Source organism: Eulemur rufifrons, chromosome 4 (assembly GCF_041146395.1).
Source record: "Eulemur rufifrons isolate Redbay chromosome 4, OSU_ERuf_1, whole genome shotgun sequence".
NCBI classification, from domain to species: domain Eukaryota; kingdom Metazoa; phylum Chordata; class Mammalia; order Primates; family Lemuridae; genus Eulemur; species Eulemur rufifrons.
The window spans coordinates 34,181,090-34,186,169 of record NC_090986.1 but is presented as its reverse complement, the minus strand read 5'-3'; positions in this window follow the sequence as shown (position 1 = coordinate 34,186,169).

The window sequence follows — 5,080 nt, the reverse complement described above, 5'->3', positions numbered from 1 at the left end:
AAGACATTTTGCTTAGTAAGGATGGAAAATGCAGTCTTCATTATGAATCTTGTTATTTGGTGTCTAAAATTACTTAATGAGTGAATTTTCTGCTTTCTTAATTCTTCTAGAAGTCCTTATTGTTATGCATTTGAAGAATAGTTTCCCAATCATCATTAAATATATTATTTAGTTTAGATTGAAGGGTAGATGGTCACTTGGAAAAGTCTTTGAGATCTTTCCCAAATCAGAGTTTTCTAATATATTATTAGGATAAACTGTGGTTGTTTCACTCTGAGGGACTGGATCACCATGTTTCTGGAACTGCAAATAGGCATATAGCTTCTCCACATAACCCAGCTCCTGAGTTGTAGCTTATGAAAATAGGAGAAAACAAATGAGTTGTTATTCCCTTTTTCCAGTTAATATGACATCTGAAGCACTTAAAATTTATAATATGTTGCTAAAGTCATATGGAGTTCTATGACTTGATGTCATATTCTGAATTATCAATAATAATAATAATAAACTACATCTTTTGTATACTTTCTTCTATGTCAAACATAAACTATTCATTTTTAAGCTTCATTTTACATTTTGTTAGGTGGTATTTAAAAAAATTCTTTCTATGTAAATTAATGAGACTTATTTCCTTCCATGAGGCTTTCCTGCTCATAACATACTTTGCAGGTGCATGGCCAGGTGAAAACGTGTAATAAAACTATCATTGGCTTTGATGAAAGTGTCAACAAGTATTAAACTAAACTGGCCAGAAGATCTAACTCTAATCCTGAAATACCTACTTGCACTCTTACTTTAGTAATTTTCTTCTACTAATTCCCTCATATATATATACAGAGGCTTGGTTTAGATTTCTAAGGTTCCTTCAAACTCTAACTAAAACTACTAGTAAATCTATATGTGTGATTGGTAAGGCAGACCCACTGTCTCTATATATAGATGGCATGAATATTTTTCACAGATAAATCTGTTTCCTTATATGATATATTAAGAGTTTTAATATAAATTTACTTTCAGCTCTAAAATTTTATCAACTTTTGATAAAGGGAAGGTATCAGCATTTATATTATTGATCACTACAAGAAAGTACATATTTGTGACAAATTATAGATTAATGTAAGAACATGTCTGCTTTAATCTAGTGGTGATTTTTAGCAAAGAATTCTTTCAAAAATATTTCCTATAATTACTTTTATCTTGTAGGTAAGTCTATATTCTAGGTTTTCTTAAATAAATAGGATGACTTTTGTTTCTTACTTTTTTTTATTTTGTTTTGTTTTGTGTTATTTGTTGTTGTTTGTTTTTTGTTTTTGCATTACTTATAAGTCTGCCTATGAGAGATGCAAGGAGTAAAGACTTCAGAGGAGGTAATTCAATGTCTTAAAAAATATCATCAAAAATGCAGCTTCTTTCACCCTCTGTGCTTGGCCAGCCACAGTGTGTGTTGACACCACTCTGAGGCTGTCATTTTATTTACTTCCAAGATGGTTACCATCAGGACATAGGGCAAAATGCTAATTCATTCTTATTCGGCAAAACTGACAACTTGAGTTCTTACAGATTTCCTGTAAGAGATAAAAAAGCTCCATTCTCAGAAGCCCTCGTCAGAATTTGCCTGTCTCTTTTTGGTTGACATTTTTTCTTGGTGCACAATTCCCAAATCATTATCACTGTTTTATACAAGTCAGGTGAGCTGTAATAGCTGTTAAGGAGTCAACCAAAATGTTTGTTATATAAGCTATCATAGAATATTTTGGGTGATGTTGATTTCTCTGTCAGCTAAGAAAATATAGAACCATTCCCTGTCTTGATTTCTTTTATAACTTCTAGAGGTTTAGTCATTGCACAAAAATAACATATTTTAATTTACTTTCAAAAATAATTCTGACATATTTTTGAAAGTGAACAATATTTTCCCTCAAATATCTTGTTATAACATTATCCAGCAAGAATCCAGAAGCAAACATTTACTTAGCTGTATAAACTTCGTATAAAATGGGAGTACTCTTCTATCAAATTTTATTTGAATCTGAAGGATCTTGTGCAGTTGAACTAGCAATAAAAAAATCTGTGCTTTACTATTAACCATGACATGAGTAAATACATGACCTTAAATTTTACTTGTTTTTTAACCTTTGTGAATTTGTTTCTTCATCTGATATGTTTAGGGTTTCACTATAAATGTTCTTTTAGCTCAAAAACTCTATGACTCTATAAACATATTCATAACAGTTTTAGATTACTGAGTGATTGCTTCAGATATTTCTATCAAAAGAAAACACTTTGCCCCTCAGAAAGAACTTATACATGCTTTTTTTTTTCCGTTTCATCACTATAAGTTTTGTGTTTTTCATTGTACCACTTTCACCCTATAAATTGGTGATTTTTGTTCAGTGTTGTTATTTTCTATATTTTTATATGTAAGAAATGATCTTCAGTTTGATGAGGTGAATCAAAAGAAACATTTCTCCCAATAACTGATTAAGATATTAGCTATTAGTAGAATGGGTTCCAGCTTCTACTAAGTGAAGTGTCCCAAGAATGGAAAAATAAGCACCACATGTACTCACCATCAAATTGGTTTCACTGATTAACACCTAAGAGCACATATAAGAATAACATTAATCAGGTGTCAGCCAGATAGAGGGGAGGGGATGGGTGTATACATACATAATGAGTGCAATGCTCACCATATGGGGGATGGACAGACTTGAAGCTCTGACCTGGTTGGTGCAGGGGGAGCGGGGGACAAGGGCAATATACATAACCTAAACTTTTGTGCCCCATAATATGCTGAAATAAAAAAAAAGATATTAACTATTATATTATGATTCATATAGTCCAATAATTTATTTTCCTGATGAATATATCAATGTTTATTTATTGGCCTATTTTTCTAATCATGTTAATAGTTGTTGTAGTATTCTTAATTTAATGATAGGGAATATGCAGATATATATCATTTTTTATAAATAAATAACAAAACTGAATTCTTGTGGCCTTGTACAATAGCACTTATATGCAAAACAGTCTCCATACACTTTCTGTATGCAACTGAACATCCTTTGAGTTTATGGAAAATATTAACACAATAGAAAATTAGTGAGGAAAAACAGACTTAAGCACACATTGATAAAATATTCATTTTTATCATAGGTATGTTTATCAGCTTTCCAAGAGGTATTTGAGAGAGTTGAGAAGACTCTCTTCTCACAAATTACTAAAAAGAGATGAATATGCACATTTCCAACCTATAGAATGTGGCCTTGAATGTATGAACAAAATATCTTTATTACCCCAGATTTAGAGTGGGGTAGAAAAGGTAATGATAATTTGTGGTTGTCTCTGTCTATATCTTTGTCTATGTCTATATCTGTATTTATGTCTGTCTATACTCTATTTATACATATTTTGTTTTCCTGTTGAAAATAGTTTGCAGACATTATGATCCGTCAGTCTGGGTAAGTTAGTGTCTATTGTTTATAAAATGGCCTCCCTTATATAACAGGTGTTCAAATATTACAATTAGGAAATTAACATTGCTACAATTTTAATGGTGACCCACAGAACCCATTTAAACTTCATCAGGGACATTACTGTGCTGTCCCTATAAGAAAAGGATCCAATATAACATCACACATTACATTTACTTATCCACTTATTAATCATATTCAACCTAAAAACATTGTTTAGTCTTTTCATTACTATGATGATCTTAATTTTTTTTGGATTACTGGACCTTATATTCAACCTAAAAAAGTTGTTTAGTTTTTTCATTACTATGATGATCTTAATCTTTTTGGATTACTGGACCTTATTTTATATAATGCTCATATTATTTGCGTTTGACATATTTCATCAATACATTTTGATGAGCACTTTTATTGGAAATATCACAGATATGATGCATATCTTGCCCCTCCAATCCTGTCATTTGGAAAGCATAATAGGACATCATAACGATTTTCCTTGTTATGGGTGATGTTAACTTTGATCACTACATTACAGTGAGGACTCACAGGTGTCTTCATTGTAAATTCACTCTTTTTCTTACTTTAAATTATAAATATTTTATGGAGAGATACTTTGTGACTATGTAAAAATACTATTCTTCACATTTTCACCCTTCACTTTCAGCATCCATTGACGTGTGCCTATATAAGTTATTGCTAGGAGGGTCACTAACGGGATTTTTTAATTTCATAATTTCTTCTACCTTTTTCAATTGGCATGTAACTATAAAATAGAATTTTATCTTCTCCCATTCCCTTTTGGCACATTTCTCTCATTCGTTGCAAATTTGATTATTTTCAGACACAGCAAAATATTCATGGCTTATCTTATACTTCGTCTTGTCTAGAATTGAATTAGCCATTTCTCCAAAGAATCTGTATTTCTTAAGATAGAAAAAGATATTTAACAAGACAAGATCTGAGCACTAGGCTTTCTTATGGTTACTGAGGTGTCACTTCTTCCAGGCTTTCCTGGTACACAGATCAAGGATATATTTAGGTTATTAAGTATGAAATGTCTGATCTCCTTAAGTACTAAGTTTGACAGCTGATATCTCTGACATTTCACTTTGACACTTCTTGTTTTATTTCTATTGTGAAGGTACATCCTCAGTCTTTCAAACATATGTTTTGGCTTGTGATTATCTTTCAAAAATTTTTTAGAACAATATTTGTGAAATCATGGATAAGTCAAAAATTCATGTTATTTTCATATATGAGTTCTGTTATGGAACCAATGTAGTGCAGACAGCTTAAAATATGAATGAAATGTTTGGGAAGGATGTGGCTTATGAATGCATACTATGTCCATGGTTTAAGAAGTTCTATTTTCATAATTTTAACCTTGAAAATGAGCCATGTGGGCAACCCGAGATCAAGGTGGATAATGATGAGCTGAAAGCTGTAGTGGAAGCCAATTCATCTCAACCTATACTTGAATTAGCAGCAAGGTTTAATGTTACTATTCCAACAGTTTTGGACCATTGGAAACAAACTGGCAAGGCAAATAAGCTGGATAGATGGGTCTGCATGAATTAAGTGAGTGTCAGAAGAGAAATAGCCTCAAA